General features: G+C 40.3%; 1 pseudogene; it reads right to left on the bottom strand.

The window, feature by feature from the left end:
• The window catches only part of LOC102829919, a 52,855-nt pseudogene extending 44,903 nt beyond the window's left edge, over window positions 1–7,952 (bottom strand).
• Window positions 7,953–11,343: the final 3,391 nt, after the last annotated feature.

Raw genomic sequence — 11,343 nt, 5'->3', positions numbered from 1 at the left:
AGAGGATCCACATGTTTTTTCAATAATAAATTCATTTTCTTTGTGGGTTTTCTTTTCATTTTCATTTCTGTTGTGTTAATGTTTACTAAATCTTTCTGATTTTCCCTTAAAAAAATTTTTTTTTGATGTGCAGGTGCATTGTTTTTCTTTGAAGTTATCCTGTAATTTATTTTTTCCCTGCTTAAAACAGTCTGTCTTGAAATCTACCTGACTTCCTTGCCATTTGGAAGTTTTGGATCTACACTATTCCCTCTTTTTGCTTTGTAGTTGACTTCATTATACATTAATATCTCTGGTTCCCTATTTTCAGGTTTGCTTGACTTTAAATCCTTCTATATCTAGGTTGAGTTCTTGGTGGTGTTGTCATGTATGTTAACCTCAGGTTATTGTCTGCTGTTGTTGGTTCTCAGTCTTTGTAAAGTTGGTCTTACTACAAATTCCTTTAAATTTCTGTTTGTCATGATACACCCTAATTTCACTGTTCTATTTGAGAGACAGCTTTGCTGGGTATATGTGATTTTTGTATGACACTTTTTTTCTTTCAGAGTTTTATATATGTCATCTCATTGCCTTCTTGCCTGCATGGTTTCTGCTGAGAAATCAGAGCTTATTCTTACTGATTCTCCTTTGTAGTTAACTTCATTTTCCCAAGCTGTTCTCAGGATTCTTGTCTTTGGTTTGGTAAGTTTGGTTTGAAAAATTTGATTATGATATGCCGTGGTGATTTTCTTTTGGGATCTATCCTATTTGGGGTTTGTTCAACTTCTCGTATGCTTATCTTCTCCTCTTTCATGATGTTAAGGAAGCTTTTTTTCCAACAACTCTTCAACAATTTTCTCTGTGCTTTTTATTGTCTCTTCCTGTTCTGGAATTCTGATTACCCCTAAGTTGTTCCTCTTCATGGTATCCCACATAACTCTTAGTCTTTCTTTGGATTTTTTTCATTCTCTTTTCTGTGTTCTTCTAACATACTAGTATTGAGAGATTTAATCTTCAAACTCAGTAATCCAGGTTTCCATTGTTTCAAAACTACTCCTTTGCCCTTTCAATGTATTGTCCATTTCTGAGATTTTAGTGTTAGTCTTCTGGATTTCTAATCGCAGGTTTTATATTGTTTCAAAATTTGCTTTTATTTTGTCTGTTTGTTCTGGTAGTGTTTTTTTGAATTCTTCTAAAGTTTTTTCACTATTCACCTTAATTTCCTCAATCTTTCTGACAATCCTTTGAAGGTATCTAAATATTACTCGGTGGATTATTTTTCTGTAAGTTCCATTACTTTTTCTTCTTCAGAAACATATTCTGACTTAGCATCTTGGTAATTTGTTTGAGTCATTCTCTCATGTTTCTTTGTGTGAGCTAAAATTATCTGTTGTCTCCAGGGCATTGTGGGGTCTTGTTGTTGTTGTTAGGTGTCATTGAGTCAGTATCAATTCATAGCGACCTTATGTGCAACAGAACAAAACACTGCCCAGTCCTGGGCTAACCTCACAATTGTTGCCATGCTTAAGCCCATTGATGCTGCCATTTTGCCAATCCATCTCACTGGGGGTCTTCCTCTTTTTCTCTGACATTCCACCTTACCAAACATGATATCCTTTTCCAGTGATTGGTCCCTCCTGACAATATGTCTGAAGTATAAGAGATGACGTTTGGCCATCCTGGCCTCCAAGGAACACTCTTGCTGCACTTGTTCCAACACAGATCTGTTATTTTGGCAGCCCATGGCACTTTCAATATTCTCCTCCAACACCATAGCTCAAAAGTATCAATTTTTGTATGGCACTGTCCAGTTTTCACATGTATATGAGCTTGTTGAAAATACCATGGCTTGGATCAGGCACACCTTAGTCCTTAAGCTGACATCTTTGCTCTTCAACACTTTAAAAAGGTCTTGTGCAGCAGATTTGCCTAATGCAATATGTTGTTTAATTTCTTGACTGCTCCTTCCATGAATGTTGATAGTTGATACAAGAAGAATGAAGTCCTTGACAACTTCAATCTTTTCTCTGTTGATAAGAATGTTGTTTATTGGTCCAGTGGTGAGGATTTTGTTTTCTTTACACTATGATGCAATTAATACCTAAGGCTGTGCTCTTTGATCTTCATCAGTAAATATTTTAAGTCTTCTTCACTTTCAGCAAGCAAGGTTGTATCATCTGTATATCGCAGATTGTTAATGAATCTTCTTTCAATCCTGATGCCACATTTTTCTTCATATAACCCAGCTTCGCCCATTATTTGCTCAGCATACAGGTTAAATAAGTATGGTGAAAGAATACAACCCTATTGCACACCTTTCTTAATTTAAAACCATTCAGTGTTCCCATGCTCTGTTCGAACTACTGCCTCTGGTCCAGGTACAGATTCCTCATGAGCACAATTAAGTGTTCAGGAATACTCATACTTTTCAATGTTGTCCATAACTTGTCATGATGCACACAATTGAAAGCCTTTGCATAGTCAATAAAGCACAGGTAAACATCTTTCTGATATTCTCTGCTTTCAGCCAAGATCCATCAGACATCAGCAATGATATCCCTCATTCCACAGCCTCTTTTAAATCCGGCTTGAACTTCTGGAAGTTCTCTGTCAATGCATGCTTGCAGCCATTTCTGTATTACCTGTAGCAAAACTTTGCTCGCTTGAGATATCAAAGAGATTGTCCGGTGATTTCCACATTCCGTGTGTCACCTCTCTTTGGAATGGGCACTAATATGGATCTCTTCCAATCAGTTGGCCAGGTAGTTGTCTTCCAAATTTCTTGACATAGATGAGTGAATGCCTCCTGTGCCACCTCACTTTCTTGAAAGATTTCAACTTTTATTCCATCAATTCCTGGTGCCTTGTTCTTTGCCAATTCCTTCAATGCACCTTGGCCTTCTTCCTTCAGTATCATTGGCTCTTGATCATATGCTACTTCTTGAAATGGTTGAATATCAACCATTTCATTTTGGGGTTGTCATATTTGTATTTAATTGATGTTTGTATGTTGCTGTGTTCTTAAGGTCTCCTGTGTGTGTAGTTAGAGAGTGGAAAGTGTGTACACTGTTCTTGTTTTTCACAGAGAATCAGGAGGGGAAAGATGGCAAGACAAATTCCCCATATACTTAAAAAAGCTGTTCAACAGAAATTGATAAATCCAGGACAATGTTAGACATATGAAAATAAGTTGCAGCGTGACGAGAGGCTTTGTTGGAGATATGGTCTCCCTTCCTCTTCTTTTTTCTTATCAGGGAATTCTAGGCCCAAGGCATGAATTGTCCCTTCCAGATATAAATGTTAGCTCTGTTGAGCCACCTCTAGAATTCACTAGAAGCACAACCATTCTTCCTCAGATAACATGTCAGAAAAGGAGACAGCAGTAATTTTGTTTTCTACCATTGTCATGTGTGAATTTGTAAAGAATGAAACTGGGTCAGGGATTATCACTGCTTCTTATGTCTTCCAAGGCAGCAGAAATAGCTCAGTATCTGAATGAGTCAAGAATGCAGGCAAACCCTGCTGGAAGTACCAGCCCAATCTGCTCCACTAACTCAAGTTGTTTGAATTATTACAAATATTAGAAAATTCCAAGAACTTTTTCTTGATTATTACAAAGCTGGAACTTAGAGAGATATGAGGAAGGTTATGGCAGTAAGGGAAGATGAAGGATTGAATCTGCTGGTCAAGAACCATGAGACAGCTAGTTAAGGGTCACCTTGTACTAATGTCTTGGAAATACAGCTCGAGACATCAAAGAATAAGATGTCAGAAGCCATAGATGTCCTGGCAGAAGGTTACAGGATTAGTGAGGAATGCAGAATATTTATTAACAGCGGAAGCCTCTGCCCTTCTTCAACAACACCTCCTCCCTTGTCATTGGGATGGGGCCACTGGTACATGTCCTTGTGGGCTTGGAATTCCCTGAGTAGACTGGTCCACACAAATGGCCCCTAAACCTATAAACACAAACGGCAAAATTTCAAAAGAAAAAATACAGTTTCTATGTCATGTAAAATTTTCACGGGTAAACTGGAGGAAGAATGGAGCTCAGAACTAAAGTTCAGAAGCTATTTCCTCTTTTTCTTGGGTTGTTGTTGTCAAGTGCCGTTGAGTCGATTCTGACCCATAGCGACCCTGTATAAGGTTTCCAAAGAGCAGCTGGTGAGCTTGAACAGCCGACCTTGTAGTTCAAACGGTTTTGTAGTCTGATGCATTAACCCACAGCACCACAGTGTAGAGCTATGTCTTGAACCTGTTAGAGCCCCAGTCTGAACTGTGTACAGATGTCTTCCTCTTCTGGCTCATATTTTGACTCTGTTTTTCTTCTTCCTCATGATGACTTTCATGATCTGCTTTTCTGGCTTCTTTCTCCAGTTCAACCCAATCCTTTACACTCCCTTCTTCACTGCTCAGTGACTCCTTGGAATAGTCTGATTCTTCTGCTTTCGATGAATAGTCTTCATCACTATTCTCTTCTTCCTCTTTATAATCATCTTTTGAAGGATTAAATGTCTCTTCAATTTCAGATTCTGAATCAGCCACCTTGTTTGAAGAAGCTCTCAGGGCCATCAACAATGATCTTCATGATTTTAGTCCAATTGAGGGGCTGTATTCCTTCTGTGTATTTTAGGTCAAAGGAATTCAACCATTCCTTGATGGGGTCAACAGAGGCAACAGGAATAGCATTGATTATTGTTACTTTCTTACTGCAGTCCTTGTAGACTATTTCTATATCAAAGTTCTTCAGGTGAAACTGGGTGCTCTCAAAGTGGATCAGCCCTACTTCATCCAATGGAACCACAAAAGGTGGCCATTCTGTAGCGTTTATCAGTGTACAACTAGTGGGATGAAGGAGGCAGGCACTCCTGTAGGGAGGACTGTTAAACCCCAAGTCCTTAAAAGGCACTTCAAATTCCTATTCCTCCTTAGTTAGAGCCTCTACTTTGTCAATGAAAATTTTAAAGGCAGTTTTCAGTTTGTGCCTCATTTTTCATTCCATCTGCTCAGCACAGAGGTCACCAAGGTCACGCATATGCTGATGTTTCCCAAGGTCTGTGGTGATCTGTCCCATTTCTGTATAGAACTACACATCTGTGTGCCACTTTTTCCCAAATATGGTGGCATTCTTTAGGTGAAAGTGCAAGACAATAATCATTTCTATATTACAGGGTTAGAATAAAGCATGCTTGATGTTATTGTACAGAATATTCACTTTGTCTCCTCAAACAGATGTGAAGCAAAAACCATTGACATGAGTCTTCAGTGAGCCTTGCATCCTCTTTTGGGCAATGTTTGGGCAAATGTAGAGATCTTTTAGTTTCAGATTACTCCAGCTGAGAATGATCCCCAGTGAGTCTTGTGTCACAGTGCCCTCTTTTTCTGTCTCTTCTGCTTCCCGCGTCTTATAATGGTTCTGTACTTCTTTTATAATTTGGGAAGCATTCTGAAGGTTCAAGCCTGGCATTGCCCGTTCCCCAGGTGCCTTCATAATTGAAACTCGGTATATAATTTCCTTGAACAAAAGTGGCTTCTGAGTTAGGACAGATGTTGCCCTCATTCCTGCCAAGAGTACTGTCTGGACAATAGAAGTTGATTCGCAGATGAAGTATATTTTCCTTCCAGGACATACTTATATTATTATTATTTCCCCCAAGGTTTTTATTGTGGATTGAGTGAAAGTTTACAGGGCAGATCATCAGTTTTACATTCAACAAATCATACAAATCATATACCTTGTTTAATTACACTGATTATAATCCCCTCCATGTACCATCAGTTAACAGTGTTTCTCTCTATTCACTTAAGCTCTTTTCCCCGCCCCCCCCCCAAAGGGCACATTCTGCAAGTCTGCCTCCTGACCACCAGCTCTAAGTTCCTCTCTTCCTATGAATCTAGAGTCCTCAGCCGCTCCCCCTCTCCATGACCCCATCTCTGCCTCCGTCTCTGGTGTCACTGCTTCTCTGGATAAGGTCCTGTATTCTGCCTGTGCACTTCTCCCTTGATGGTCCTAGGGTCATGTGTTTCTGGACTGTAAGATTAACCACTTCCCTGTTTTTGTTACAAAACTTCTACCTTTACAGTTGCAATTAGTCATGACAACAATTACTCACTATTGAATCATAAGAATCTTATCCTCATCTCTTTTACCCAGACTCATCTAGACAAGAAGGAGCTCCAGTAGCATCGTGGTTACAAATTAGGCTGAGAACTGCAAGGTCAGCAGTTTGAAACTACCAGCTGTTCCATTGGAGAAAGATGAGGCTTTCTGCTCCCATAAAGATTTACAACCTCGGAAACCCTGTACAGGGTTGCTATGAGTCAGAACCGACTCCACGGCACATAACAACAACAACAAATCTAGACAAGATGAAAATTATTCAGTAGGGACTCATACTTACATTCTTGATTGTAGCAATGTGAAAAGGTGTCACACCACCAAACATAGGCATTATTACAGTCCCCAATATATGGTTCCTTTGGCATCAGGAATGGGCTATTAGAGCTGTAAGCTTTCTGGATCTGCTGTTCTCTGGTTTGTTCACTCAGTAGCCTCTTTCCTTCTTTATTGAGCTGAGCTGCTAGTTCTTTTTGATGTGCTCTCCACTTCTCTTCAGCAGTCATCTCATTCTATGTTCTTTCTTTAAGTAATGCTACCTGAGATCACTTCCCAAAAGGTCCTCAGCCCCATCTTTTTCCTCTTCCTCATTCTTAAGAAAAATGCCCACATTCTTCACTTTCTTCTTCACGTAAGTGAGAATAATGGCTGGGCCATCCTCATCCACAAGTATTGTATCACCAGTGAATAGGAGATATTTTTTCTCTTCTGGTTTCTTCCCCTGTTTGTTAATTAGGTCTGAAAATCCCAAATTGATGCAGAAAACCATTCCTTTTTCAATTTATACTGATTTGTACTATTGATTACTAGAGAATCTTCATGGAATTTAATTCTCATTCCAAACCCCAGGTTTTTGGTAATTTTATTCAGCAGCTCTGGCTTCTGCTTTTTAACCACATCCATGACAACATTGTAGACATCAAATATCTTCACCCCATGTCTTAATTCCTGTAACAGCTTCTCTTGAAGCTGGAGCAAAAAGTTGTAATTATCTTAAACTTCCTGAGAAGGGTCAACTGTCAAGGTATGAACAAGATTGAAGCATTAAGATTAGAAGTGAATACCCATGGCACATGTGATGGCCCCAAAATTTATTTGCTTCTTGTCACTCACTACACTGAATTTAAGACGATCATTGCCACCATTCTGGATGATAGGAGAATAACACATTCCCACAGGAGAAGGGCCTTCCCCTACTAGGTATTTCTTCTCTTCAGTGGTCTTTTCCACAGATTCAGCCAGTTTGCTGTGTCTGACTTTCTCATCTGCATCAACTATTTCCATGATTCTTTCCTTGAAGAATTTGTTGAAGACCTCAGAGGTGACTCTGGCTGCATTCTTCATTAGGCTGAGCTCTCCATCCTCCTTGACAGCAATGGTGTGTGCTACAACTGCATTGATACCTACTTTATCAAAGTCCTCTTTGTTGAGGCAGTCATTCCAGCTCTTCATAAACTCTCCTGGGAATTTGTCTTTGCTGAACACCCCAATTTTCATGCCATTCTTGCCTTCTTTAATGGCTTCAATAATTTTGTCAAAGCTGCTCTTATTACTTTCATTCTTTTTTGTATCAGCAGTGTGATGATAGGGGCCCTATTAGCATTCTCATTGTGTTAGCAATCTGTTTCAAGAACTCCATTGTTGCTGTCCATAAAGATGAGTTTGTCATCACAGAAGACCATGAAAGTGTCTATTAGTTCATAACCAAAGAGCCATGTCTGTAAGGCAGCTGATTCACATAATTTCTTCAACACCCACTGATACAACAATGGTATAAATAATGGCATTTCCAGTAACTGGTGTACAGTCTCTCCACTTGCCTATAATAGATGTTTTTATTCAGAGTCACAGCCATAACCTCAGACACCACTCCTCTTCAGTTCCGAGAATCACATGAGATCCTGACTCTACCACCCGCTCTCGGTCAGGAATCCCCTATACTGTTCTGTTTGCCGTTCAGGTACCTCAGTTTAGGGTAGGGTTGGCTGGTGTTGGCTGATGTCTATCATTGATCAGGTGGTATAGGAGCTGGTATTGGCTCTTGCCCAGTGGGTGGAGCAGCAGAAGGTACAGTTGTGGCTGGGTTGTATGGGTATGGTTGCTGTCTCCAGTCAGGTGGGAAAGAGAAAATCCCTCACAACCACACAACCACACACACACACACACACACACACACACACACACAAGAGAAAACAAAGCAGAATAAACAAACAAGGAACCAGCAATGAAAAGAGAAGATAACAAAGAGAAAAGATAAGCACAGTAACCAGAAATGAAGACTATAACAACTACAAAGACAAAAAAGAGACAGGGAAATGGAGTTATAGAAGAGAAAGACTAAGAGAAAATAAAAGGATGAAGTTTAAAAAAAAACAAAACTTAAAAATGACTAAGAAGAGAAAAGAGAGACAGGAAAATTGAGCTATAGAAGAGAAATATAAAAAGAAAAAAATTAATAGATTTAGAAAAAAACAAGGGAAGGGGTAATGAAAAGAGAAAGACTAGAGAGTAATAAAGAAAGGCAAAAAGTGGTAAAAAAAAAAAAAAGGTGAGGGGAGATGAGAAAGAGAAGAAAAGAAGGAAAAACAAAAGCAGAGATAGGAAAAAATTCAAGGGAATGGAAAGAGAAGAAGGGAGAGAAAAAAATTGACCAACAAAAACAATGAAACAACAAAAGGCAAAAACAAAACCCAAAAGAAAACAAAACAGAAAACAATTCAGCTTTTGGACCCAGAGGGGGTGTCCTGCAGGTCAAGGAGCTCACAAGGTAGGTGTGAGAGAGATGTGCCATTAGAGTTCCAGGCCCTACATGGAGTCCCCATCAATTTCAGTGTTATCTATATTCAGAGCAATGAATCCACAAGTAGTTTGTGGAGGCCCTTGATGGAGCTAGTTTCAGAGTCTGTTAGGACCACAAGGCACTTGGGGGCAGAGTGACTGATTAAATGCTGGTCTGATGATTTTGTTGGTCCTAAGCCAAGCCCTCCGACTCTAGACATAAAAATGGCACACTAGTGTGGATCCAAGTCATGTGGCTCTGAACTTCTGGAGAGCATGGGCTTTGCGGAGTGTAGATGAGGGTAGGAGCTGGCCACACCTCAGGTCACCAGGAGATTGTGGGGACAAAGAAGGAATCGCAACTTTCCAGTCATCTGTGTGGCTACCTACTATTGCCAAAGCTGCTTACAAAGGCTCAAGATGGTTGTGCTGAGTCTGGCCTGGCTTTCACGAGTCAGTCTTCCTCTCTCACCATCCCTGCTCAGCTTCTTCTCTCAGCAGGCACACAATCACTTCTCTAGTCTTTTGAAGCTCAGGGTTCTCGGATTTTCATCTGTGTCTGTTTTATTTGGTCTCTTCTATCTTTGTTGTAGAGGGTCCCTGTAGTGTGTCTGCCTAGTCTGCCATCTTAGCAGAAGTACTCTCCTTTTATCTTTTATCAAAGGTCTTGCTTGCTACACCCTATACAGGGTTATTATGAGTCAGAACTGACTCCATGGCACATGTTGTTGTTGTTAGGTGCCATCGAGTCAATACCGACTCATTGTGACACTATGTACAACAGAACGAAACACTGCCCAGTTCTGGGCCAACTTCACTATTGTTGCCATGCTTGAGCCCATTGATGCTGCCACTTGGCCAATACATCTTGCTGGGGGTCTTCCTCTTTTTTTCTGACCCTCCACTGTACCAAACATGATATCTTTCTCCAGCGACTGGTTCCTTCTGACAATAATGTCCAAAGTATGAGAGACGAAGTTTGTCCATCCTGGCCTCCAAGGACCACTCTGGCTGTACTTCTTCCAACACAGATCTGTTGGTTCTTTTGGCAGCCCATGGCACTTTCAATATTCTCCTCCAACACCATAACTCAAAAGCATCAATTCTTCTACAGTCTTCCTTGTTCACTGTCCAGCTTTCGCATGCATATGAAGCTACTGAAAATACTGTTGGGAGCAATTTGAGCTGAAGGTCTCAGACTTGGGTGTAGTTTAACAGAAGGATTGCAACTGAACAGTTGTGGTCCAGAAAATCAGGCTGTTCCCAGTTCAAGTTGCCCCTCTGAGGAACTTGCAGGGCTGCCTCGGGGGACAGGGAACTTGCAAGGTTTTTTCCTTGTATGACCTTCAGTTCAAGTCTGCAAAAACATCTAGTGGTCCTATCTCTGTTTCCCTAGCAACTACATTCTTCTGATAAAATCCCACTTACTGCATGCGTCAATAACACCAGATGTTTTTTGCACTCTTTTCCCTGCCCCCAGCATTCTCCTTTGATTTGTGTACATAATAAAAATGCTGAATCTAGGTCTGTGTCACAGTATCTTCATCAGAGTGCTGTGTCCCACCTGGTTCCAACTTTACTATCTTCATTTTGTGTCTTATGTCTTTCTTTTTTGCTAATCTCCCATTGTCCGTACTTGGGTTTAATCTCTCATGTGGGTCATAGAGTATAGCCACTTGTGGACACGACAAAATACCATGGTTTGTGGCAATGAGACGATATTATGATAGGATGAATGAATAGCAAATGTTCTCCCATGTAAACTATCACATAATTCATAATAAAACAAACAAAAAAGAAGAGAAGCTGGCAGACTTGAACCTCAGACCTTGTGGTTCACGATGCAGTGCTTATCATATGGAGTCACCACACTATAATTATATATAATGATGGTGGTGACTATGTGCCGTTGAGTTGCTTTCGACTCATAGCAACCCTGTATAGAGTTCCCTAGGAATGACTGTTGAGTTTGAACTGCAAACTTTTCAGTTCAAACTGACCTTGTCGTCCAGTGTTTATCCTACAAAACCACAGCAAAACTCCATATTTAATGGTGGTGGTGTTTCTGTGCCATGGAGTTGGCTCTGACTCAGAGCTACCCTGTGTAGGATTTCTATGGTATAAATCTTTGTGGGAGCAGAAAGGCTCATCTTTCTCCCACAGAGCAGCTGGTGGATTTTAACTGCTGACCTTGTGGCTAGCAGCCCACTCGTCACCCACTATGCTACTGGAGCTCCTTGCTATATATGACAGCTGTGTTTAATAGCAGTTTTTGTTATTATTCTACCCTCTTTCATTGTTTGTGTATGAATGAAAGATATTGATTTCTGTATGTTAATTATATCTCCTGCTCCCTTGCTGGGAAAAAAAAAAAAAATACCATGGCTTTGGTCAGGCACACCTTAGTCCTCAAGCTAACATCTTTGCTTTTTAACACTTAAAAAGGTTTTGTGCAGCAGATTTACCTA

Source organism: Chrysochloris asiatica, unplaced genomic scaffold, assembly GCF_000296735.1.
Source record: "Chrysochloris asiatica unplaced genomic scaffold, ChrAsi1.0 scaffold00026, whole genome shotgun sequence".
Lineage (NCBI taxonomy): Eukaryota > Metazoa > Chordata > Mammalia > Afrosoricida > Chrysochloridae > Chrysochloris > Chrysochloris asiatica.
The sequence above is the reverse complement of the archived record's forward strand: the minus strand, read 5'-3'. Positions and strand labels throughout refer to the sequence as shown.